The sequence below is a fragment of the Cetorhinus maximus genome, chromosome 8, assembly GCF_964194155.1.
Source record: "Cetorhinus maximus chromosome 8, sCetMax3.hap1.1, whole genome shotgun sequence".
NCBI lineage: Eukaryota > Metazoa > Chordata > Chondrichthyes > Lamniformes > Cetorhinidae > Cetorhinus > Cetorhinus maximus.
The window spans coordinates 108106043-108134041 of NC_135886.1; positions in this window are offsets into that span (position 1 = coordinate 108106043).

A 27999-nucleotide genomic window follows, 5' to 3' on the forward strand; every position below is an offset into this window, starting at 1 on the left:
CTTAATTTAACTTCACTGAACAGGATCTTGTTCCAGATTCCTATCCTTGTCCTTTGACTTAACTTAAAGGTTTCTTGGGACCTTTTTCCTTTCCCTTTAGGACCTACTCCCTGCAGTTCCCTCTCCTAGTAGATCGTTGACAACTTGGTATCTCCCTTGAGTTCCAGAACTCACTCAATATTCACTGTTACTTTAACTTTAGAGCAACTCATCTAAGATCCTTAGACTTATTTTCCTCAGCAATCTGCTAGTATCAAGCTAGAGAGAAACTTAAACTGCTCCCTTCACCTTAGTGCATAATCACCAAACTGAACACAAACTGCTTTCTGTTTCTCTGTCTCAGTGGGCCCCCTTGATGCTAGGCAAGAGCAGTTTTTCCTAAACCACTTCAAGGATCGTAAAACCTCATTGAAATGCAGGTATACAAAAAACCCACAGACCTGCAGGCAACATTATAAAGTGAAATGAAAACCCAGGTTTCCCCGTTCCTACCACATACAAATAAAAAATATATAAATTAAACTTAAAGCTAAAACTTAAACTTAAAGCTATAGCTTATTCCTAACACCCACCAATACAAATATAACTTACTTAAAACTAACTATAGTTCCTAACACGAATGTGGGAAGCATGGCTTGAATGTGGAAAGCCTGGCTCAAGTGTATCAGTGACCACAGAGGATCTAACGATGTTGTCCTCAAAGTTCAGCAAAATTTGACGAGACAAGTTGGCTTTGAAGTGGGGGCTGATGTGGTGGAATTGCTTGAGTTCCACGAATAGGAATTGTCCAATGAAGATTTAATGCAGTTAGAGAGTCAACGAGCTGAAGAAGATGCGACTGAAACATCACCCCTCGAATTATGTCATCAAAACGACTGATAAAAGCTTTCCAACTCATCGAAGATGCAATGCTAATCTTCATCAAGAATGACCCAAACTGAGAGCGTAGTGCCAAAGTGAACAGGGCAATCAGTGATGGGATCAACTGCTACAAGAAGGTCTACTGGCAGAAGAAAAAGAAACTGTCCTACAGTCCTTGGATAAATATTTCAAGGCCGTTGATGATCTTGGCCCTTTGTCCAATTAACTCCACCAGGACCTGGCTGTTCAATCTGTGCCACCTTCAATTCAAAACCAAAATCACTCCAACTTTAACCATTGAGCTTCTGTATGCAGAAGACACTTGTGTGTGCACTCATTCAAATATACGGGAAATGCGCCTTTCACGAATGGAAAGGTCCTCTTCAAACCAACACCCAAAGCACAAAACCTCCCCCTATCCATTTAAGATTACCAGTGAGATCCTGGAAAATGTGGACCATTCTCCATGTCTTTTATTTTATTCATTTACAGGATGTGGGCATCGCCGTCTAGGCCAGCATTTATTGCCCATCCCTAACTGCCCTTCAGAAGGTGGTGGTGAGCTGCCTTCTTGAACCGCTGCAGTGCCTGTGGCGTAGGTACACCTACTGTGCTGTTGGGGAAGGAGTTCCAGGATTTTGACCCAGCGACAGTGAAGGAACGGCAATGTATTTCCAAGTCAACATGGTGAGTGGCTTGGAGGGGAACTTCTAGGTGGTGGTGTTCCCATGTATCTGCTGCCCTTGTCCTTCTAGATGGTAGTAGTCATGGGTTTGGAAGGTGCTGCCTAAGGTGCCTTGGTGAGTTTCTGCAGTGCATCTTATAGCTGGTACACACTGCTGCTACTGTGCGTCGGTGGTGGAGGGAGTGAATGTTTGTGGAAGAGGTACCAATCAAGTGGGCTGCTTTGTCCTGGATGGTGTCAAACTTCTTGAGTGTTGTTGGAACTGGACTTATCCAGGCAAGTGGAGAGTATTCCATCACACTCTTGACTTATGCCTTGTAGATGACCGACAGGCTTTGGGGAATCAGGAGGTGAATTACGCGCCTCAGGATCCTGAGCCTCTGACCTGCTCTTGCAGCCACAGCACTTATATGGCTAGTCCAGTTCAGTTTCTGGTCAATGGTAGCCCCAGAATGTTGATAGTGGGAGATTCAGTGATGGTAATGCCATTTAACATCATGACGTCATGATTGGATTCTCTCTTGTTTGAGAAGGTCATTGCCTGACACTTGAGTGGCCACTTTACTCGCCACTTGTCAGTCCAAGCCTGGATATTGTCCAGGTCTTGCTGCATTTGGACATGGACTGCTTCAGTATCTGAGGAGTCGCGAATGGTGCTGAACATTGTGCAATCGTCAGCGAATATCCCCACTTCTGACCTTATGATGGAAGGAAGGTCATTGATGAAGAGGCTGAAGATGGTTGAGCCGAGGAAAATATCCTGAGGAACCCCTGCAGTGATGTCCTGGAGCTGAGATTACTGACCTCCAACAACCACAACCATCTTCCTTTGTACTAAGTATGACTCAAACCAGTTTTCCCCCTGATTTCCACTGCCTCCAGCGATTTTCCTTTAACAAATCCATGCTGACTCTTCCGAATCAATCTAGATTTTTCCATGTGACCAGTAATTCTATCCCGAATAATTGTTTCTGGAAGTTTCCCCACTACTGAAGTTAAACTGACTAGTCTGTAATTGCAGGGCAGATCTTTACAACCTTTTTTGAACAAGGGCATCATGTTTGCAATTCTCCTGTCCTCCAGCACCTCCCCCAAACCCAGGGAAAATTGAAAGATTATTGCCACTGTCTCTGCAATTTCCACTCTCATTTCCTTCAATATTCTTGGATGCATCTCATCTGATCCCGGTGCCTTATCAACTTTAAGTGCTGACAGCTTATCCAATACTTCCTCCTTACCAATTTTAAACCCTTCTAGTGATTGAGATTCCTCCTCTGTCACCATGGCTTGGGCAGCATCTACCTCGTAGGTAAAGACAGAGGCAAAGTATTTATTTAACACCTCAGACATGCCTCTTTCCTCTATGCATAAATCCCCTTTTTGGTCCCTAATCAGCCCTACTCCTCCTTTTACCACCCTTTTACTATTTATGTGCTTATAGAATACTTTGGGATTTCCTTTTATGTTAGCTGCCAGCCTTTTTTCATAATCCTCTTTGCTTCTCATATTTGCTTTTTCACACCCCTTCTGAAACTTGTGTATTCAGTTTGGTTCTCAGTTGTATTTGTTACCTAACACCTGTTGAAAGCACAGTTTTTCTTCTTTAACTTAATTTCTATCTCCTTTGTCATCCAGGGAGCTCTGGATTTGTTTGTCCTACCCTTTCCTTTTGAGGGAACATACCTTCACTGTGCCCAAACCATCTCCTACTTGAAGGTAGCCCTTCAGCTATTGTTTTTCCCACCTATCTTTGGTTCTAGTCTATCCGACCCAGCTCCGTTCTTGCCCCATTGAAATCCGCTCTAAGCCAGTTGATTATTCTTACTCCGGATTCCACCATCATCCTAAACCTTATGATGCAATGATCACTGTCCCCTAAATGTTCCCCCACTGTTACTTGATCTACTTGGTCCACCTCATTCCCAAGAACCAGGTCTAGCAGTACCTCCTTTCTTGTTGGGCTCAACACACACTGCTGTAGGAAATTCTCCTGAACACAATCTAAGAACGCTTGTCCCTCACTGCCCCTTACACTACCACTATCCCAGTCTATATAGGGGTAATTAAAGTCCCCCATTATAATTACTCTATGATCTTTACACCCTTCTCTAACTTCCTTGCAGATTTGTTCCTCTATATCCTTCCCACTAGCTGGCGGTCTATATATTACATCAAGCAATGTAATTTCACCTTTCTTATTCCTTAGCTCTAGCCAAATTGACTCTGTCCTTGAATCCTCTGGCACATCCTCCTTCTCCAGTACTGCAATACTCTCCTAAACCAAAAACACCACCCCTCCTCCTTTTTTCCCTTTCCTATCTTTTCTGAACACTTTGTAACCAGGAATATTTAGCACCCAGATCAGCCCTTCCTTAAACCAGGTCTCTGTTATCACCACAACATCACAATCACAGAAGGCAATCTGTGCCTGTAACTCTCCTATTTAGTTAACTATACTCCTTGTATTCAAATACATGCAGTGTAATCGCTCCTGGTTCCCACATCCCTGCTGAGTTAGTTTAAACCCTCCCCAACAACACTAGCAAAACGACCTGCAAGGAACTCAGTTCCGGCTCTGTTCAGATGCTATCCGTCCAGCTTGTACAGGTGCCATCCCCCCCAGAGCTAGTCCCAGTGTCCCAGGAATCTAAAGCCCTCCCTTCTGCACCATCGTTCACGGCACTGGGTGTAATCCAGAGATTACCCCACTTTAGAGGTCCTGCTTGCTAATTTTCTACCTAGCTCCATAAGTTCTGCTCTTCTTCCTCCCCTCCTGTACAGCTGGGCCACCTGTGGTGCCACGGGCTTGGCTCTTGCTGCACTCCTCCACGGATCCATCACCCTCACCAATATCCAGAATGGAAAACCAGTTAGTGAGCGGGACCTCTGGGGACTCCTGCACTACCTGCCTGTTTTTCTTGGAATGCCTGGCGGTCACCCATTCCCTATCTACCTGCTTGCCCCTAACTTGCAGTGTGACCAATTCTATCCATGTAGTTCTCTGCCTCACAGATGCACCTCAGTGACTCCAGCCGCTGCTTAAGCTCTGAAATGCGGACACTTGCTGCACACGGGCTCATCTGGGTCACGAGAAGTGTCCACAACTTCCCACATGCCACAGGCCCAGCATTCCGCTTGGCTGAGCTGTCCTGCATGCCTTAACCTTAAACTTTTAAATCACTTCTTTGCTTAAACTTTAGTTACTTTTACTTACTTTGGCCCTACTCTTGTGCTATTAACTATAAACTGGAGATTAGTAGAAAGTAGAAATTCTTCGCCCTTACTCACAAATCAGCTCCCTCTCCTGTGCCTATAAATTCAAACTTTCCGTGTGCTTGTTTAGAAATTTACATTTCTATACTCACGCTGTTTTCAATTCCCAACTGTGTCTCCACTCGGCTGTTTTATCTCCTGAACTCTCACTGTTTTATGTCCTGAACTCTCGCTGTTTTATCTCCTGACCTCTCGCTGTTTTATCTCCTGAACTCTCGCTATTTTATCTCCTGAACTCTCGCTGTTTTATCTCCCGAACTTTCGCTGTTTTATCGCCTGAACTCTCATTGTTTTATCTCCCAAACCTTTACTGTTTTATCTCCCGAACTTTCGCTGTTTTATCGCCTGAACTCTCATTGTTTTATCTCCCGAACCTTTGCTGTTTTATCGCCTGAACTCTCACTGTTTTATCTCCTGAACTCTCGCTATTTTATCTCCTGAACTCTCACTGTTTTATCTCCTGACCTCTCACTATTTTATCTCCTGAACTCTCACTGTTTTATCACCTGAACTCTCACCGTTTTATCCAAGTAGAACATTATTTTAGTTGGCCCTACTTCTAAAACCTTATCAAAAAGTACAGTTCCTACTTTATTCTAAACCTTAGGAATGGAATAAACCGTAAACACTTACTAAATACTCACTAAGCAGCTAGCTTCTTCTCCAACCAATCAAATTGCTTCTTTCCTGTGATGTCACAATTTTATTTTTCACTCTCCTTTCAAACTCAGCGTGGGCCGATTTTGAGCAGCTGACTGGTCCCCTCTCTGACTGCTCTTCCCGAAGGTGAGTGATGTAGGCCGCACTTCCCAGGCTGTATTTATTCTCTCCCCACTCCGTGTATCTCCCACAGGTCCACCTCTCCGACTGCTCTTCCGGAAGGTGAGTAATGTAGGCTGTGCTCCCCAAGTTGTATTTATGCTCTCCCCGCTCCGTGTATCTCCTGCAGGTCCACCTCTCCGACTGTTCTTCCTGAAGGTCAGAGGCCAGACCAGGTGATGACAGCAGATTTCCTTCTCTAAAGGACATTACTTAACCAGATGGGTGTTTATGACAATCAACAATGGTTTCATGGTCATTAGACTTTTAATTCCAGATTTTTTTTGATGATTTCAAATTCCACCATCTGCCATGGTGTGATTTGAACCTGGGTCCACAGAGCATTACCTTGGGTCTCTGGAGTACCAGCCCAGTAACAATACCACTAAGACCCCCATCTCCTCTTGACAAAAGTAAACATAGAAGACGAAACTCATCATTGCCTCCAATGTACCAGCTCAGCCTTCGGCCAACTGAAGATAAGAGCATTTGAGGGCCAGGATCACAAAGCTGACACTGAAGTCTCGTTTCACTGGGCAGCAGTGATCCTTGCACTCCTGTCTATGTTTCTGAGACTTGGACAACCTGCAACAGGCAGCTCAAAGAACCACCAGTGGTGCCTTCACAAGATCCTCTAAATCCAGCGGCATGAAAGCTGGTCCAAGCAGCATCCTCTCCCAAGCCAACATTCCCAGCATCGAGGCACTAATCTCTCAAAATCACTTCTACTGACACACTTTAGGGATGTCCTCAAAGCATCCCTGAAGAGGCCAAATATCAGCACCAACTCAAGGGAGCCCCTGGCTTGTGAACGACTGTTAGGAAATAGAGATCATTTAAGTAAATTATATTGGTATTTGTAGGTGTTAGGAATGAGTTTTAGCTTTAAAATTTAAGTTTGATTTGTATTTCTGTATCTGTGTTAAGAAAAGGTCAAATTGAGTTTTTGTTTCACTTTCAGAAGTGCCTGCATTTCTAATGAGAGTTTTATGACCGTTGCAGCTAAGTTAAACAAACAAGAGTAGACAAACTGCGCTGTTGCCTAGCAACAGGGGTCCAGAGAGGTAGGTCCCTCCCACAGACACACACAGAAGACACTTTGATTTCGAAGCTGTTCAAGTTCAGTTGGTTTTGAAAGTAGCTGCCAGGAGAGACTGAAGCAAAGAGGACAGATAGCCAGCCACAAACCAAAGTAAAGATGCCAAAACCCAAGGGAGTGGAACAGGAGAAAGTCCCAAGCAGACCTTCTAGTCAAGGGAAGGACAGGAACCTGGAAAAGGTCCCGTTAAGTAAAGTTAAGAGTGAGGGGCAGAGAGCAAAGCCCCAAGCTTAAGATTTAAAGAGACAAAAGCTGCAGAAAGCAGATTTTAAGTGAGCATAGCTTGCAAGAGGCAAGAGGTTCCAAAGGGATGGCTGAAAGTCTGTAACTCTTTGCTATGGGTATGTGAAGCAGTGGTGTAGTGTTAGCACCTGAGTCAGTGAGAGAGAATGCATGGAAGACAGCTTGAATGCATGTGGTGACCCAGGGGAGAGGAACATTGGAATTAGAGTTCAAAACCCTGTGGAAGGTATTTGAAAGAAAGCGTTGGTTTGGGAGAAGATTCCAAAGCAAGTTCTTGGAGAGTGAAGATTGGAAACCCTCATGTGAAAGATGGAGGTCAGTGAGACTGGTTGGCTCATGATGTATCAAGCTCCTGGGAGGGGTGGGGGGTGAGTTGAGGAGAGATCCATAGCATCTGTTTGAAGCAGCATCTGTCAATTGGTTTCAGAGTGTGGTGTGTCTGACCACAGGTCACTTATTGGTACATGGACTGTTTATTTACTATGGACATCAGAGTATAAGATAGCCTTTGTAACTTGTGTTATTCTTACAAATCTGTGTTCATCTGTAAAGGCATGGTTGTGTGTGAAGGAGCATTGTAATATGGCTCATCTCTTGTTGAATAAATGTTTTATTCTTTTGTTAAAAGTTCATCAGCTGACTCCTGTCTCCTGTGACTCTGTTCAGTAGCTACTCTCCACGTATCTAAACAAACAAATAAAAGTTAGGATCTATCAAGCTGGGTTCCACCCTGGGATATGGCTTGTCCAGCAGTAACCTCAGCTGGGATCATAACACCAGTCAAAATGGAGAAGGTTCATTATGGAAAGCACTAAACACACTGAGAGACTTTATTGGGAACACACAGAGGTGAAGTCAACGCATCAGAGAGAGTGCACAAACCTCCAAACAACACATCTATCTGACCCTCCAAACAGCACCTGCCCCACATGTGAGAGAGTCTGCAGGTTGCACATTGGACTCATCAGCTACCTCAGAATCCATTGAACCAGATTGGAAACAAATCATCCTCAGACCTGAGAGATGCCTAAAAAGAGAGGGCCTAGTGAGTGTTATCTAATTTGAATTTATAAAGTATTTATTTTACATTTGGTGATTTATTTAATTTTGCAAGTTATTTCATTTAGGAATGTATTATACACATATGCTACAGTGTTTCAACTTGTGATTAGTTTTCCCAGATGAGAAATGTCCAGAAGAACCTAACTCTAGTTCATATGTTGATTCCTATGGAAATCTGTGATTCACTTAAAGTTGTCTCACTTAAAGTCGTGATTTTAAAGAATGTAACTGGGACTTTGAGTGAGGAATTACTGAAACCAAGAGTATCCCAAGGGTGAATTTACATCAACTGCTTTTTTTCTCTTTGACCTGTTGTGCTCCTTTGATATGCTTGGAGTCGGGCCCACTCAAGCAACACAAAAGTATGAAAGTACCACCAAATGCTCCAGAACTTTTCACCCCTCGGGCACAGACTGCAAATTAATGTGTGTTTTAGGGTGCAGCGGAGCAATTGGCCAACTGGGCAAGTTGTAGAAACCCCTTGCAAAAAGTGCCATGGGGCAGTCACTGGTGGAGGTGCTCACAGCCCTTTGCAATGCCCTTATTAAGGTTTGGACCACTATCCATTATGGTTCAAGCTAACAGAGTAGCCTTGCAGTGTGAGTTAGGAGAATGCCTGCGCCTGAGCTGAGAGCACAGCATGTAGTCAAGTGGCCAAAGCTTCTGCCTATCCATCAAGTGGAGTGGGGTGGAGGTGGGTGGGGCTTCAAACAGCCAATGAGTGGCCATCCAAGTGGTGGCCATTGCTCTCCTGAATGTGTGAAGGGGCCTTCAGACTTAACCAAGAGAGGTTCTTAGTACACCTATGCTAACCCATGCGTCTCTCTTTGATCCTGCAGGAGGAGAACACCAGGATCATGGAGCCTGGTGATTTAGCGGTATGCCTCATTGCTTACAGAGACAAGAGAAGAAGAAGAAGAGAACAGCGGAGGCACCTGGCTTGGCAAAGGGAGGAGCACCTCCCTCAAGAGGAAGGGCCTGCTGCGTATGCAGCTGAAGATCCACAGTGAGCCAACACTCGTAGGCGCCTCACTAGATCCATGGTCCATAGATGGCGCCCAGAGAACCAGTGTCATCAAAGACTGTGCATGTCTAGGGGACTGGTTGGTCACATATACCACCTGCTGCAGGGTTTGGTGCCACGGGGACATGGAGAGCATCCATTGCCAGTGGCTGTGAAAGTGACCATGGTGCTCAATTTTTATGCCAATGACACCTTCCAGGGCTCCTCAGGTGACCTGTGTGGGACCTTTCAAGCCTCCATGCACAAGTGTATGCAGAAGGTCACGGACACCATCTTCGCGAAGGCACAGAACTTAGTGCATTTCACCCGGTGTCAAGAAAGCCAGGAAGCAAGAGTGATGGGATCTGCGCAGATCTCAAGTTTTCCACAGGTGCAGGGTGCCATTGATTGCACTCACATGGTGCTTTGATCTCCGTGGCAACAAGCAGTCAACTACGTCATCTACAAGATCTTCCACTCGCTATATGTTCAGCAGGTGCGCGACAACCATAAACACTTCCTACAGGTCTGCGCATGATTCCCAGGAAGCGTCCATGACTCCTACATCCTTAGCAGGTCTCAGGTCCCTGACATCTTCCGGGGTCCAAAAAGGCTGCAGGTATGGCTCCTTGAGGACAAGGGCTACCCACAGAGGATTTGGCTGATGACGCCCGTGCAGTGACCTCAGACTGCAGCAGAGCAATGGTATAACAAGGCTCATGCTGCAACCGGGGCTTTGGTGGAGCAAACGATAGGCATTTTGAAAATGAGGTTCTGGTGCCTTGACAGGTCCAGTGGAGCACTGCAATACAGTCCCCAAAGGGTGTCACGCATCATCATCGCTTGCTGCACGCTCCACAACAGGGGAGTGCCTGGCTGAGGAGGAGATGGAGGAGCTGCGCGTATTCTCCAATGAGGTGGGCCTCAAAGGGGATGATGATGATCATGAGGTCATTGAAGGCGAGGATGCCAGCAATGAGGCCATCGCACTGGTCAGATGAGGCAAGTGCGCTTGGGAGGCCCTCATAGCCGGAAGATTTGTGGAGGATGATGACGAGATACAGTGAGGACAGGCCTGACATCCTCCTCACCTTGCATCTGTGAACATTTGACTCCTGTGGGGCTGATGGCAGGGCACATACCCTCAATGTTCAGGCTCATGTTGTGAGACACAGGGGAAGGCCTAATAGTTGCTAGCTTCCAGGAGGATGATGATGACATGCAGTGAGGACACTCCAGAGATCTTCACATAGCCTCTGTGAATGTCTGACTCCTGTCTAGTTGAGGGTAGCTTGCTTGTGCTCTGTGATCAGGGTCATATCATGGAGACGCAGCCGTGAAACTTTAAATGCACCTAATCCTTTGTCAGCCTTCAACACCTGACCCCTTCAGGAGCATCACGTCACCGGTTACAGATGCTGAAGAGATGTGGGAGCCAGCCCCACCTCAAAGTTGCTGAGAGCACACAGAGAGAATGTTGGAACTCTGTGATGCCTGCCCATGACATTCTGGCAGCAATGACAAGCACCATCGAGATGCAGGCATCACTAATGTGCACTGGGAACGTGAAGCAGGACCATCTGAAGTTTACATACTGCACTGGGAAGAGGTCCTGGACTGAGACACCTGCCTTTATCTTGTGCAGGACCCATGGTTCCACATCTGAGTGACACGAAAACTGCTCGTCATAACAAGGAGCCATAGGCAAGGAGACATTCCTGGGAGTTTATTTACAATAATGAACATTAAGTACAAGTGATTAACACCCTTGCCCAGGCTGTGCAACTAAGGGGCTGCCTTTTAAGTTGTCCCTTGATATATTAATTTAATTTATTTGTTTTGACTTGGAAGAGTTACATCTGCTTAACCTTCCTTAGCCTGCTGTTACGTCTTGGTGCTCCCCCAATATGCACAGTGGAGGTGGAGGCAGCCTGCTGACTGCTACGCCCTGTCTGTGATGACCTTGATGGGTGTCCTTTAGAGGGCCAAGACCTGGAGGGCCCTGGCCTGCTTTCGGAGTCCTGCTATGTGGCAGTGGCGCCCTCCTAGGCCTGTGGAGCTTGAGCTACTGGGGTCACAGGAAGAGGGGATTTGGATGGGTTGGAGACTCCCGGAGTCACCTGGGTGGATGGCCCCGGGGTTTGCACCTGCTAATACTCCTCCCTATGGATGCCCGAGGGCCCCTGGCTGACTCCTTGAGAAAAAGTGGAAGCTAGAGTTGAGATCAAGCTGCTCCACATCCCTCTCATGTTGACACGGTTGGAGGCCAACTATGGTGTCAGCGATAGAGTTCAGCCCATGCAGCAGTGCAGGACTGATGTCCTGGACCAAAGTCTCCAGGGCGGCCACCATCCTACCAGTGCTGAACTTGGTGCATTGGCATGCCAGTGCTATCACCTCGGGATGAAGGCGGATGGACTCCTCCATCATGCCTTGCAATCTGAGGAGTACAGCGGCCATCCCTTCCTAATGTGCCCAAGATTGCCTTTGCAGCTCCAGCAACTGAGGTATGACCAAGTCCAGAGGCTCTTTATCTGACTTGGATTCAGCAGATTTCTGGGCTCCAGCAGTTCTCTGAGTGCCAGAAACCTGGGAAGTCCCTGCCATTGCCTGCTGTGGATCAGACAGTGCAATGTGCCCACCAGATTGTGACCTGAGGCTACTCTAGAGCTAAATCCCACTGACGTGTGTGTCTCTGCGCTGGTGGAGGGTGTGGGTGAGCACTGTGATGGGTCTTCAATTAGGGTGTCATCAGATTCTTCTTCCGAGGTGTCTTCAGGGCTTGAGTTGAGGACCTGGCTTGTGGACCCCCTCGGCTGCTTCCCATATGTGCCTGTGAAAGCAAGGAGAGATAATTAGTGCATGACAGGGGACTGCAAAACAGGATAACTCACTCACAGCATGGTCTGATGGATGTTGTACTGCTGGATCTTTACTTGGTTGAGCACCGCCGACTTCACTGTCAGCACAGGAACGGTCCAGATTGTTGCCAACTGGGTGACTCTATTTTCAAAGTCTGTGCAGACCTTGATGTTGGACACTCCTCCACCTGTCTGCAACCACTCCCTTTTGTTGTGTACCAGCTTGTCCTGCATGAAGACAGATGGAGAAAGTAAAAGCAGGATCCCTGCCAGGCCAGATGATAAGGATGCCTTGCATGTGTAGGTGGTGAGCATTGCCATGGACAGGATGAAGACACGAACTGCAGGGCAGATGAAGGTGTGTGCGAGAGAGTGAATGGTGATGTCCCTTGAACTGGCAGTAAGTGAGATCCCAGTGGATGTGTGATGTGTTTGTCAGTGTGTGAGTAGAGTGTAATGAGAAGAGTGACTAACCCTGGCAGAACAGAGGAGATCATTCATCCTCTTTCGGCACTAGGTGGCCGTCCTTTTTTGCAGGGCATTGGTGCTGACTACCCTCCCCCCTCCTCCCATGCTGGATTGGTGACCTTGCTTGCTGATCTTCGCTCAGAGTAGGGGGTAGAGGACTTCATGGGGGGCCTCCACTGCACCCAGTGGGCGCCCAGGCGAGGCATCGCTAAATTTGGGGGCACCATGTTTCCTCCCTTTGGCAGCCATGGTTTTGCAGCAGCTTCCGATGCCTGAGAGACCGCTAGCTCTGTGCAGGGCACCCTTTAAATATAGTGCCTGCATTGCTGAAAGTCTGAGGTTGACAGAGCCTCAAGCGAATCAGAGTCCGCCCCACCAGCAATCGGTGTGTTTCCAGGGAATGCATTATTAATGAGGTGGGACGTGCCGGGAATGGGACGATACGGCGTGAAAACCCGCCATTGAGGCTGCAGTCCTTTTACCGCACTGGGACGATTCCACCCCCGCCTTTGCCCTGTCTGAGCTCGTCTGCTGCTGGAACCCTCATCCATGTTTTTGTTACCTCTAGACTCAACTATTCCAATGCATGCTTGGCTGGTTGCCCACATTCTACTTGATAGACAGATTCTTAATAAACAAGGGGGTGAAAGATTAACAGGGGTAGGCAGGACATTATAATCAGATCAGCCATGATCTTTTTGAATCGCGGCACAGGCTCAAAGGGCCTATTGGCCTACTCCTGCTCCTAATTTGTCTGTTCGTATGTACTCTCTGTCAACTTGAGGCCATCCAAAACTCTGCTGCCCATGTCTTAACTCGCAACAAGTCCCATTCCCCTATCACCCCTGTACTCACTGACCTAGATTGGCTCCTGGTCAAGGAACATCTTGATTTTTAAATTTTCATCCTTGTTCTCAAATTCCCCCATGGCCTTGCCCTCCCTATCTCTGTAGTCTCCTCCAACTCCCCAACCCTTCGCAATAACTACACTCCTCTAATTCTGGCTTCTTGTGTGTTCCTGTGCAATCATAAATGCTGCACCACTGGTGGCTGTGCCTTCAGTTGCCTAGGTCTCAAAATATGGAATTCCCTTCCTACACGTCTCTGCCTCTCTACCTCACTTTCATCCTTTAAGATACTGCTTAAAACCTATCTGTTTGACCAAACTTTTGACCATCAACCTAATGTCTCCTTATGTGGCAGTGTGTCATACTTTGTTTATAATCCTCCTGTAAAAGTCCTTGAGGTTTTTCATTATGTTCAAGGTACTATATAAATAGAGGTTGTTGATAATCAAGTATATGGATCCACATGGCTCTCTGCTCTCACTGCCATGGCATTTTGCATTAGCTTTCTGACATACTGTGTCATTGCACCTCCCACTCAGGGTCAGATATACATCAATATGACATTAGTTGGTCATGCTAGTTGGGTGATTTCTACACAAGTGGTTCTACAAACTTCACTCTTAATGGATAAAAAGAAATAAAATCTGTTTTCATTGGATTTGGGTAACCTGACTAAAGCTGCATTTTTCCTGTCCTTTTTGCTCATTAGGTCCTGAGAATGCTTGTCGGTGTTGAATTTCTTTCCTAGGAAATGACAAGTGGACTGATAGTTGGCTAAGGTACCTAGCATTACTAGAAGATCTGTTCAGTGTACCCTAAGTTCCACATGTGTACATATAAACTTCAGCCAGGCATATTTCAGGGCCTTCCACTTCACTTTCTTTAACCTTCCAAAGAATTAAACAATGGATGAATCCAGCCAACTCAAAACAAGCATGAAAGATCATTCAGAAGAATATGTAGCAAAAGCACATAAATCAATGTAGTCCTCTTTCCCGTTTTGTACAGAGGAATGGAAAGCATTAGGTTAAACTTTGCAGAAAATTGGAAACACTGTGTAGTCAGTGCCTAATCTCCATGCCAGATTCTGTGACACACACTTCCACTAAGCAAAGCTCCATGCCAGAAACAGTCTTACAAAATTTGCCCCGTTATCTTTATTGTGAAACTGCATTCAGACCTCGACAACTGAAGTACCTGTGATTTTTTTTAAAAATTAAGATGAAACAGTTAGTGCTGAGGAATGGAGCAGTTTCCCATTTCTCATTTAAGGGCTCATTTTAAACTTGGTTTGGGTATCATCCATGGTTTTGGAGGGTTGGGGGCAGGTTGCAGGCTGCATACATTATGTTCTCAACATAAGACCATGTCCATTTTAACTCCCTAGCCTTGTTATCATTTCAAGGGCACACTTCCTAATTACCTGCAGAGTAGGGCAGCCCGCTCAGGAGACCATGGGGTAGATTTTAATGTTGCTGACACGGGTCCATCTACCAGTTGGAGGACTGGCAGGAATTTCACTTCTCTGGGGGAGACCCAACCAACACTAGCCAGCGTTGGGCCTTTCCTGGGATTTATAACCACAGGGCAGAAGTGCCATCAGCTCCTGCCTGAGCGCTGCCAGCCAGAGGTCAGCAGCTCTTCAGTATTGGCAGCACCACACGGATCAGTGGCTGCTGCCAGTTATGCTCCAGAGCCTTCATCAGGGATTGTTGAACTCAGGAGAGAGGGCAGGACAGAGGTTGTGGGGATGGGGTTGCGAAAGGGGGTTGCAGGAGGGGGGCGAGGGGTTCAAAGGAAAGGGCATGGGGATGGCTTTCAGTGGCCACCACCCTTCCCGATGCTGGGTCCCTTGATTGAGCACTAAGTGCCTTTGAAAGAGGGCCCCAGCCCCTACCTGAAGATCAGGTTTGCCTGGCGGGTTTTGGGAAGAAAAGGAAAGCTGCATCATTTGCATTTAATCCCTGAGCCACAACTAAATTAAAGGAGGCTCAGGGACAATTGGTTATTGGTGCAATAATGAGTCCAACTGACATCCTGCTGCGAGCAGACAAGTTTCCCACATTGGCCTGTTCCCGCCTCCAACTTAATTGCAGGAGGTTTTCCTGCCACTGGGAGTTTGATATGCAGTCTCTCCTGCGATTATGTGGCCATGTTTCTTTTTTTGCCAAAAATATACATTATTCATAAAATTTGTAAAAGTACATTACAAAACCTTTCAACTTGAAAATTACAGAAAGTGCCATAAAACTCGACTTGTCTCCAAACAGTAGCCAGGATTTTCCGTGCCGCCGGTGTTGTGAGCGGACAATATGGTGCAATCAGTTTCACAATGGCGTGAAACCAGTTCGTGATCATTTGCTCAGCCCGCCAAAGGCGTTCTCCGCCATCGGACATCGGGAACCTCATTGTAATACATCAGCATATCATTATTAGGCCAGCTCATCAGAATCATTCCCACCCCACTGGATCGTCTGCCCACATTAGCGGGAAAACACACCGACATGTTTCACAACAGCAAATAAGCAGTTTGCACTTGACTGGCTGCACTTCGCTCAGGACTTCAAGGTTTGTTTGACTACCTTGCTTCGGTCAGTACGCGCAGTCATCAGCGGCTTCACAGACAGCACCATATCACTTTTGGGGGGCTCACAGCAGGTTTCTACCGACCAGACCAGCCATATGTGGGTGGCTTTTCAATGGCTGCAGGGCTAGGGCTTGCTTGGTGAAGGGGGAGAAGTGGCCTCAGGCAAGGGAAGAGGCTGCAGGACGAGGGCTGTACTGGGGAAGGAGTGTAACCCAGGGTGGGTGTGGGGGCACATTTTATCTGTTCTAGTGGCCTCAAGATGGTGATGCCTGAGGAGGCAGTTTCCAGAGGAGATGAGGCCAGATAACATGTGAGGGTATGTGTGTGAGTGAGTGGCGATGTCCCTTGAGCTGGCAGTGAGTGAGACACCAGTGAATGTGTGATGGGTTTGAGTGTGTGAGTTTAGAGTGATGTGATGGTTGCCATACACTGTCTGCATGCATGAGATCATTCATCCTCTATCTGCATTGGATGGCCAAACTCTTCTGTGCAGCATTGACACTGATCCCCACTGCCGTCGCCTAGCAAGCTGTAGTAGTAATGCTGCTGACCCTCCTGCAGCCAGAGCAGGGGTAGAGGGCTTCACAGCGGGCCTCCACAGCATCCAAAGTGTGTTCAAGGGCTGCAGTCTTCTTGTCTTTTGGGATCATTTCTTGTTTGCTGCAGTCCTGGGCTGGAAACGCTGAGCATGGTTGTACTTTAAATATGATACGTGGCGTGATGAAGCGACGAGGTGACAGAGGGACAGGTGAATTGGAGACCGCCCGCCATGGAAACCGCGTGTTTCCTGAGAATGCATAAATAATGTGGTGGATTTGGAATGATGATACGGTGTGAAAATCTGCCATCAAGGCTGGTGGGTAAAACATTGTTTTTCCCACCCGCTACCACACTTTGTACAAATCTGGGAGAATTCCACCCAGTGTGTTCCACTCTTAAGTGCCTCTGCACAATTGTAATTCTTTTGATAATTACAATATACATTCCATGTCAGGCATTGAGAGTAAACATTTCAAATTGAAAATTGCAAAAAGTACAATAGAATTCAATTTTTTCTTTATACCACATGGTCCTCTCTGAGGTGCCTCAGTACAATTTCAATGCTTTTGTACTCATATTCAATGCTAAACATGCAGCCTAAGGGGTTCTACCAAATTTCCAGCCCCTCAGTATACTATGGCTAAAAGGCCTTAAAGAGCGACCTTTCCCCATTGCGCATCTGTGGCAGCTGCCCCAAGCTTTAGTGCATCCCTCAGCACGTGGTTCAGCCAACTCGCAACACTTGGTCGAGGGCAACTCTTTGCACTGGAAGACCAGCAAGTTTTGGGTAGACCAAAGAGCATGTTGATGATCCACCAGCTGAAGTTGATGTTTATCTCGGTGTGCATCCCTGGGGACAATCCATAGAGCACAATGTCTGCGATATATAGGACTGTGATATAATTAAAGAAATTAGCAAAGAAAGGGAGTTGGTCCTAAGTGGTGTGGCAGGCTTAAAAGTAGATAAATCTCCAGGCCCGGATGAAATATATCCCAGGCTGTTGAGTGAGGCAAGGGAGGAGATAGCAGGGGCGCCGGTAATAATTTTCAATAGCTCTCTGGAGAGGTGCCAGAGGACTGGAGGACAGCCAATGTCGTACTGTTATTCAAGAAGGGAGGAAGGGATAAACCAGGGAACGGCAGACCAGTCAGTCTAACCTCAGTGGTGGGGAAACTATTGGTAGCAATTCTGAGGGACAGAATTAATCTACACTTGCAGAGGCAGGGATTAATCAAGGACAGTCAGCATGGTTTTGTTAAGGGGAGGTCATGTCTGACCAATTTGATTGAATTTTTCGAAGAGGTTACCAGGTGTGTAGATGAGGGCAATGCATTTGACGTAGTCTACTTGGATTTCAGCAAGGCTTTTGATAAGGTCCCGCATGGGCGACTGATAACGAAGGTAAGAGCCCATGTGATCCAAGGCAATTTGGCAAATTGGATCCAGAATTGGCTGAGTGGCAGGAAGCAGAGGTTGATGGTTGAGGGGTGTTTTTGTGACTGGGTGCCTGTGTCCAGTGGGGTTCCACAGGGATTGGTGTTGGGTCCCTTGCTTTGTGGTATATATAAACAATTTAGACTTGAATGTTGGGAGGGTTGATCAGTAAATTCGCGGATGACTTGAAAATTGGTGGGGTGGTAATGAGGAGGATAGCCTTATACAGGAGGATATAGATGGGCTGGTCAGATGGGCTGATCAGTGGAAAATGGAATTTAATGTGAGGTGATGCACTTGGGCAGGACAAACAAGGCACGGGAATACACAATGAATGGTAGGACCCTGGGAAGTACTGGTGTGCATGTCCACTGGTCCCTTAAGGTAGCAGGACAGGTAGATAAGATGGTTAAGAAGGCATATGAGATACTTGCCTTTATTAGCCGAGGCATAGAATACAAGAGCAGGGAGGTTATGCTCAGACTGTACAAAATGCTGGTTAGGCCACAGCTAGAGTATTGCATGCAGTTCTGGAATCCGCATTCTAGGAAGGATGTGATTGCACTAGAGAGAGTGCAGAGGAGATTTACCAGGATGTTGCCTGGGCTGAAGAGTTTTAGTTATGAGGAGAGATTGGATAGACTGGGGTTATTTTCCCTCGAGCAGAGGAGATTGAGGAGGGACATGATTGAAGTGTATAAAATTATGAGGGGCATAGATAGGGTACACAGGAAGGAACTTTTCCCCTTGGTGGAGTGATCAATAACCAGGGGGCATAGATTTAAGGTAAGGGGCAGGAGGTTTAGAGGGGATGTAAGGAAGAATTTTTTCACCCAGAGGATGATGGGAATCTGGAACTCACTGCCTGAAAGGGTGGTAGAGACAGAAACCCTCATAACATTTAAGTAGTGTTTGGATGTGCACTTGCGATGCCATGGCATACAAGGCTATGGGCCTAGTGCTGGAAAATGGGATTAGAATAGCTCTGTTTGACCGGTGCAAACTTGATGGGCCGAAGGGCCTTTTTCTGTGCTGTAGACCTCTATGACTCTATGACAGAGCTGCTTGGGATGAACCTTGATAAAAACCACTGCATCTCTCTCCAAACCTTCTTTGCAAAGGCACATTGCAGAAGGAGGTAAACAATGGTCTCTTTCCCATTACAGCCACTTTGAGGGAATGTGAAAAGATGGGTGGAGATCAAGGTCAGAACAAGTGTCCAACTAAAGGGACACCCTAATAATTGAGGCAACTGGATGTCAACTGTGCTTAGCTGTGTTCTCCATGGTAAAGCCCACATGGCAGCAGGTTTGTTCCCTACTCATGGATCTCATAACATCGAGATCCCGGCAAGGTGTGGAGCTGCCAGTCATTCTGTGCCATTTGCTATCTGCTGCAGTCAAAGACAAGGATGGGGGGAGGGAGGGAGGTGGGTGTCACCAAGGGCACAGCTGGTGGACGGCAGCCAACTCGCAATTCCAAATCTCCAACCTGCTGTGTGGATAGTCATGGCTGACATGATTGGTCTTTCTTTGAGGCCAAGGCAATGGTCTCTCTCTATAGAGTCTCAAGGATGGTGGAGGCAAGCAGAATAGTGTCAGAGGGAGCCTTTTTGCACATGGCTCTCATCTAGATGAGGAGAAGTGGTGGGGGAAGGGAGAGTCCATCGCAAGTTGGCACAGGGCCAGGAGGAGCAAGAGCCTGAGCAGCAAGAGGCAAAGGGTAAGAATGTCTGGATGCTGGTGAACAGGATCCACTGCAACAGCAAGCATTGGCCCAATCATGGGTGTATCGCAGGTGGTGTTCTCATCTAGAAATCAGCAGAAGGTAATGCTGGAGATGCTTTCACATATCCCAGGATGTGGTTGCTCGCATCTGCCAGCTTCTCCTGTACAAGCTGCAGCAGCGAAGACTCTGCAGGAATAATGCTAAGCTCCTGGCTTGCATTGAGTGGATGGATCTCCGAATGCCATTTAGATATGGCATCAGGACCTTCGACCACGTGAGGTAATGGCAAGGCAGGCAACTTCCTACCCACCCCACCACGAGATTTGCCATGCATCTTGCAAATGCATAATTAATGAGCTGAACAACAGAAGATTGCAGTATTAAGCCATCCAGCCACCCAGTAGGAATCACGCTGACTTTCCCACCCGCCACCGGAATTTAGACTCCAGAATGGAATATTCTACCCTATACTCTATCTTAGTCAATTATGTTAAAGATATTAAAACTACAAGGAACATAGTTATTTATACCCTAAACTGAACTTAACTCAAATTTTCTTCTGCATTCATTAGACTTACACCCCCTCTCCATGGACAGATTTTATGGGCTTTCCTAATGCCTGTGATCAGTGCGTTTTGCATATGAGGAGTTTGCTTTTCCTTGCTCTCAAAGTGATTGTCCCAATTTAAATAATTCCAGTTGCAAGCTTTTTGTAAATTTAAAAAATCAGTAAGGTTATCATACATTTACCCTGGAGGTTTAAAAACGCAGTGTCTTACTCGCTCGACTCATCTACACACTATATTAACAAAACGATTAGATGCCGATGAGGAAAAAGACAAAGTTACAATTTATGATTGTCTCAGTCTCTTTTGTGGCAGGCCTGTAGTTTCTTAGATAAGTTGATGCTTTGGTTAAAGTGAAGGTCTTTGTTGGATCCAGTGCCCTTGGTTTATAGGGGTTAAAGGATCCAGGTTGAGTGCTTGTTTCAGGGTGACTGAGTTGGTACAGAGACAGAGAACATCTGGAGATCATTGTTAGAATAAACACATGCTGTTTATTTATGAACTAAACTCAGCAGCTACACTTGTGTAAAACTCTGTCTTCACTCTTCAGTGTCTAACTCAAGACTCTCCCATAGAGAGGTAGCCTGCGCTACTCTGCTATCGTGTGTCCTTACATTACCATACTTGTCTTAAAGGTATATTACATATCAGATTACTACATCTCTCCCCCTTTACTGAAAAATACATTTTACAATTTTTTCAATATATCAAGTTATTTACAAAAATCAAGCGTTTACAAAGTCAGTTTCTCTGGAAGTTTCCTTGTGTGTGTAGAATGTCTCCGCTCCACAGCATCTGAAGTTTGATTAGGAACTCCCTTACTGAAGTCATCTGAGCATCTGGTTCTTCAGTAAATACGTAAATCTGTTTCTTCGACTCTTTCAGGTACAGTCTGCCCTGCAAAAACACTTTTATTTATTCATTCATTCATGGGATGTGGGCTTCGCTGGCTAGGCCAGCATTTATTGCTCATCCCTAATTGTTCTTGACAAGGTGGTGGTGAGCTGTCTTCTTGAACCGTTGTAGTCCAGTGCTGTTAGGAAGGGAGTTCCAGGATTTTGACCCAGCAACAGTGATATATTTCCAAGTCAGGATGGTGAGTGACTTGGAGGGGAACTTCCAGGTGGTGGTGTTCCCATTTATCCGCTGCCCTTGTCCTTCTGGATGGTGGTGGCCATGGGTTTGGAAGGTGCTGTCTAAGGAGCCTTGGTGAATTCCTGCAATGCATCTTGCAGATGGTACACACTGCTTCTACTGTGCGTCGGTGGTGGAGGGAGTGAATGTTTGTGGATGTGGTGCCAGTCAAGTGGGCTGCTTTGTCCTGGATGGTGACAAGCTTCTTGAGTGTTGTGGGAGCTGCACTCATCCAGGCAAGTGGGGAATGTTCCATCACACTCCTGACTTGTGACTTGTAGATGGTGGACAGGCTTTGGGGAGTCAGGAGGTGAGTTACTCATCGCAGGATTCCGAGCCTCTGACCTGCTTTTATAGCCACAGTATTTATATGGCTAGTCCAGTTCAGTTTCTGATCAATGGTAACCCCAAGGATGTTGATAGTGGGGGATTTAGTGATGGTAATGCCATTAAACATTAAGGAGCGATGGTTGAATTGCCTCTTGTTGGAGACGGTCATTGCCTGGCACTTGTGTGGCGCAAGTGTTACTTGCCATTTGTCAGCCCAAGCCTGGATATTGTCCAGATCTTGCTGCATTTGGACATGGACTGCTTCAGTATCTGAGGAATCGCGAATGGTGCTGAACATCGTGCAAACATCAGCGAACATCCGCACTTCTAGCCTTATGCTGGAAGGATTGATGAAGCAGCTGAAGATGGTTGGGCCTAGGACACTACCCTGAGGAACTCCTGCAGTGATGCCCTGGAGCTGAGATGACTGACCTCCAACAACCACAACCATCTTCCTTTGGCTCCTCCAGCTGAGAGTTTTCCCCAATTCCCATTTACTCCAGTTTTGCTAGGGCTCCTTGATGCCACACTCGGTCAAATGTGGCCTTGATGTCAAGGGCAGTTACTCTCACCTCACCTCAGGAGTTCAGCTCTTTTGTCCATGTTTGAACCAAGGCTGTAATGAGGTCAGGAGCTGAGTGGCCCTGGCGGAACCCAAACTGGGCATCAGTGAGCATGTTATTGCTAAGCAAGTGCCGCTTGATAGCACTTTTGATGACCCCTTCTATTACTTTACTGACGATGGAGAGTAGACTGATGGGGCGGTATTTGGCTGGGTTGGATTTGTCCTGCTTTTTGTGTACAAGACATACCTGGGCAATTTTCCACATAGCCGGGTAGATGCCAGTGTTGGGCGCGGCAAGTTCTGGAGTAGAAGTCTTCAATACTATTGCCGGAATATCTTCAGGGCACATAGCCCTTTCAGTATCCAGTGCCTTCAGCCATTTCTTGATATCACATGGAGAGAGTCGAATTGGCTGAAGACTGGGATCTGTGATGCTGGGGACCTCCGGAGGAGGCTCAAATGGATCATCCACTCGGCACTTCTGGCTGAAGATTGTAGCAAATGCTTCAGCCTTATCTTTTGCACTGCTGCGCTGGGCTCCTCCATCATTGAGGATGGAGATATTTGTGGACACTCCTCCTCCAGTGAGTTGTTTAATTGTCCACCACCATTCATGGCTGGATGTGGCAGGACTGCAAAGCTTAGATCTGATTCATTAGTTGAGAGATCGCTTAGCTCTATCTAGATGCTGGTGAACAGGGTCCACAATCAAGGGTAATTTCATGGTTTGATCTCCATAGTGTACTGTGAATTTACATACGCCCTTGACTTGTATGTCTTCCCCTGTGTGAGTTTTTAATTTGATATCAGTTTCTTCTAAATTCAGCTTACGTTCTCCCTGATTCAGGTATTTAAAAGTATGCTCACCAATCACCGTAGTGGCTGCATCAGTATCCACCTCCATTCTTATAGACTTCTCATTCACTCTCATGGTTACATAGATAGGCTCCATTCTTCCTACCTTTAAATTATGTAGCGAATAGATATCAACATGTATTACTTCAGGCTTTTCAATGCTGTTTATCTCATTGAGTTTTTGCTTCTATCTGAAAGTGTCTAACCCCATCTTTACAAGGTCTCTTGAGGTGCCCATTTCGATGGCAGAAGAAACATACGATCTTTTTAAACTGCGATTCATTACAGGGCTGACTGCTTCCACCTCTGATACTATTATGCCATGTTTTTGCTGCTAAGTTATCTCTTTTAATTTGTCTGCTAGTGGTTGCTGTTTCCTGCTTCGGAGTAAAGCTCTGCATTTTTGCGCTCTTTTTGGTTGAGGCTCCCAGCACAATCTGGGGGACGACGCCATTTTGCACTCCTCACATGGCTTCTGAGTCTTGCACAGCACCTTCCATTGCCAGAGTGATTTCCAAAGCCTTCTGAAAATCTAAATTTGATTCAGCCAGTAATTACTTCTGAATCATGTTTTCGTTTATACCACACACTAAATGATCTCTAAACATATCATTGATAGATGTACCAAACTCACAATATTCAGTTAATTGCTTCAGACTTGCCACATAAATAAGCAACTATCTCCCCTGCAGCTCTGTCTCTTGAGTTAAATGTAAACTGTTGCATCATCACTGGCAGCTTGGGCTGGTAATGATTCTTTACGAGGTTCACTAAATCATCAAAACTTTTTGAGTCTGGGGAACTGGGCGCCAAGGGATTTTGAGTTAGTCTGTATGTCTTACTCCCATACATGGAAAAAAGGATCGTGTGCCCCTTCTCCCCCACAGTGTCATTTGCCTGGAAGAAGAATGCAAGGTGTACAACATAGTGGGACCAGTTGTCCAAGGTTGGATCAAAAGGCTCCACTCTTCCAAATTGCGGCATGCTTTGAGGGAATTACATGGACACTCGGAAGGAAATTTTATTTTACTTATGACTACCTTGCGAGGTATATTCGATTCTTCCAATTTCCTTCACTCTTCCTCGCTTTTTACTTCACTTTTTCCGTGCTTTTTCGTGCTTTTACTCTTGTCGCCAGTTTGTTGGATCCAGTGCCCTTGGTTTGTAGGGGCTAAAGGATCCGAGTTGCACACTTGATTCGGGGTGATCGAGTCGGCACAGAGACAGAGAACATTTGGAGATCATTGTTAGAATAAACACAGATTGTTCATTTACAAACTACACTCAGCAGCTACTCTTGTGCGCTCACAACTTAAAACTCTGTCTTTACTCTTCAGTGTCTAACTCAAGACTCTCCCACACAGAGATAGCCCGTGCTACCTTACATGTAACCTTACATTATAAAACTTGTCTTAAAGGTACATTACAAATCAAATTACTACAGTCTTGTAAGGTGAAGGATTTTCAGTAAGTTGTGAGGTTTCTTGTGGTTGAATTTCCAAGAGGATGGTTCTCAGGTGGACTCGAAGTTGAAACAGGTTGAGGAAAGTCCTTCTTTTTGTTAGGAATTGACCACTTTCAAGTTTATTGTTGTTTATTACTTTGGCTGCTTGGATATCTTGCAGCTGGTTGTTGGCTTTTAGTGGAATCCATCTGCAGAATAGCTTCTTGCTGCTTTAAAAGCAGGCAACAAACATGACTGTCTCACCATGTGACCTGTTACAAGTCTAAAGTCCTTTTCCAAATAAGGTGGGTGGCCAGGTCAATTATACATTCTCTGTGATGACTTTCACACATTGAACGTTTGAGGCAGCTAGTGTCTTTGTTTCTGAATGACCCATTCAATTGTTAGGAAATAAAGATAGTTTAAGTAAGTTATATTTGTATTTGTGAGTATTAGGAATGAGTTTCAGCTTTAATGTTTAAGTTTTATATTTCTGTATTTGTGTTAAGAAAAATTTCAAATTGAGTTTTAGTTTCACTTTAAAAGGTGCCTTCATTTCTACTGAGAGCTTTACGACCCTTGCAGCTAAGTTAAACAAACAAGAGTAGAGAAACTGGGCTGTTGCCTACCAATAGAGGTCCAGAGAGGCAGGTCCCTCCCACAGACACACAGAAGAAACTTGATTTGGAAGTTGTTTGATTTCAGTTGGTTTGAAGATAGCTGTCAGGAGAGGCTGGAGCAAAGTGGACAGCTAGCCAGTTCCCAAGCTAAAGAAAAGACCCCAAAATCCAGGGGAGTGGAACAGGAGAAAGTCCCAAGTAGACCTTCTAGTCAAAGGAAGGTCAGGAACCTGGAAAAGATCCTGTTAAGTAAAGTTAAGAGTGAGGGGCAGAGAGAAAGGCTGTAAGCTTCAGATTTAAAGAGACAAAAGCTGCAGAAAGCAGATTTAAAGTAAGAACAGCTTGCAAGAGGCTAGACGGCCCAAAGAGACAGCTGAAGGTCTGTAACTCTTTCCAATGGGTATGTGAAGCAGTGTTGTACTGTTGACAGCTGAATCAGTGAGAGAGAGTGCGCAGAAGACATCTTGAATGCATGTGGTGACCCAGGGAAGAGGAACATCAGAAGGAGAGTTAGAAACCCTGGAGATGAACCCTTGCGAAAAGCGTCTGAGAGAAAAGTTGGTTCGGGAGAAGATTCCAAGGTGAGGTTTTGGAGAGTGGAGATTGGAAACACTCATGTGAAAGATGGGGTGAGAACAGTTGGCTCACAGTTTACATAGACTCTGTATTTACTGTGAACATTAAAGTATAAGATCGTTTTTGAAACTTGTGTTATCCTTACAAATCTGTATATATCTGAAAAGGTATAGTTGTGGGTGAAGGAGTATTATAATATAGTTCACCTTTTCTTGTTTAATAAATGTTTTATGCTTTTGTTAAAAGTTCATTCGCTGACCCTGGTGATCCTGTTCAGTAGGCCCTCTCCACATAGCTAAACAAAAAAAATAAAAGTTAGGATCTATCAAGCTGGGTTCCACCCTCAGTTCATGCTTGTCCAGTCAAGGATCATAACACTATTTGATTTTTTTCTATTCTTTCATGGGATGTGGGCATCACTGGCTAGGCCAGCACTTATTGTCCATCTCTAATTGTCCTTGATAAGATGCTGGTGAGCTGCCTTCTTGAACCACTGCAGTCCATCTGTTGTAGGTACACCCACAGTGCAGGGTCTCTGCATATTGTTTGCATAGGCAAATCAGCACAGATGCAGCAAGTTTAGTAACTTCCACTAGCATTCTTAAGACTATTGTCTGATCATGTGCGATTAATTGCTAACTTTCATCCATTATTTCTTTCTTTGAATCATAATACAATATAACATAGAAGGCTCGTCATGCCAGCTCTTTGACAGAACTATCCAATTAATTCCGCACACTCCATAAGTCCTGAAAGCCCTTCAAGTACTTACCCACTTCCCTTTTAAAATTATTGAATCTCAATTTTGCCATCTTTTCAGGCACTGCATTCAGATCATAAGATAGGTTAAAAAAAAGGTTTCACATATCGCCTCTGGTTCTTATGCCAAATTCCTTAAATCTGTGTCATCTGGCTACCAATCCTTCTGCCACAGTTTTGTATTACTATTCTATCAAAACTGTTCATGATTTTTCACATCTCTATTAAATCGCCATTTCATCTTCTCTGCTGTAAAGAGAATAAGAACAGTTTCAACAGTCTGTCCACATATCTGAAGTCCCTCACTCCTGGTGCCATTCTAGTAAATCTTTCCTGCACCCACTTCAAGGTCTTGATATCCTTCCTGAAAGGTGGTGCCCAGAATTGAAAACAATAGTCTAGATGAGGCCTAACCATTGACTTATAAAGGTATAGCATAACCTCCTTGCTTTTGTATTCTATTCCTTTATTAATAAGTCAAGGATCCCATATGCTTTTTTAACAGCCTTCTCAACTTATCCTTCCACTTTCAAAAATTTGTGTAGATTATGATGGCCCATGTGCTTTTGGGAAAAACAACCTATACTTTATATTTGAGTGATGGTCCCTTGAAGAACTAGAGGTGAAATTTTCCCATCCCTCCCTTGGCGGGTTTCGAGGCAGGCAGGAGTGCAGAATCCTGTGGGAGCCTAAAATTCAGAAAGCCACCGGTGTAAAAACAGTTCGCAATTCTTCCAATGGTGAGCTAATCATGGGTCATTTATCCACTGACTAGTGGCGTGAACGCCGTTAGCCTTCATTAACATCTCATGAATGCTCATTAAAACATCTGCTTGCCAGAATCTCCTCATGCCTTCCAGTCTTGTGTCATGCCAGCGGGGAATTACATCAGCCTCAAACCCGTTTAAAAATGAGTGGCGTGCAGAAGTCGGGACTTACCTTTGGGGCCTTGCTCAGCTCACAGACATCCAATGAGAGGAAGATTTTGGAGGCCTACAACTACCAGACCCGGGAGGAACATGTGCATTGTATGATGGGTGGAGCCTCATAAACGTAGCTCCTCCACAAAGCAGCTTTCAGAAGTAGGGAGGTCTCCATGCTGCAGCTTCGACTTTGCTGAGGCTTTGGACTTTCAGAGACTTCGCTGAGGCTTCGGATCACCTTTCAGGGACTTTGGCATGGGCTCGAGCGTTCTTCAAGGGACTTCGGCATGGAGGATGGGAACCTCGAGCTGCGGGATGGAAGGCAGCAGGAGGTACTGATGGGTGGCAAAGGGGCGGGCGGGGAGTAATGTCTAGGTCTGAAGGGGGCGGGGGTGGGGGGATGTCCAGGTGAACATGCTCATAGGGAAGAGTCGCTGGAGTCAACTTCTGACTCCTGGGGTGTGAACTCAGGGTGGGTGTGAGGGGATGGTTAAGGTAACAGGGGCAGAGGGAACTGGTAGAGTGGGAGGGTGAGTGTTCACATGAACATACATACGAACATACAAATTAGGAGCAAGAGCAGGCCACCCGGCTCCTCGAGCCTGCTCCGCCATTCAATAAGACCATGGCTGATCTGAATGTAATCTCAACCCACATTCCTGCCTACCCCGATAACCTTTCACCACCTCCCCACCATTAACCAAGAATCTATCTA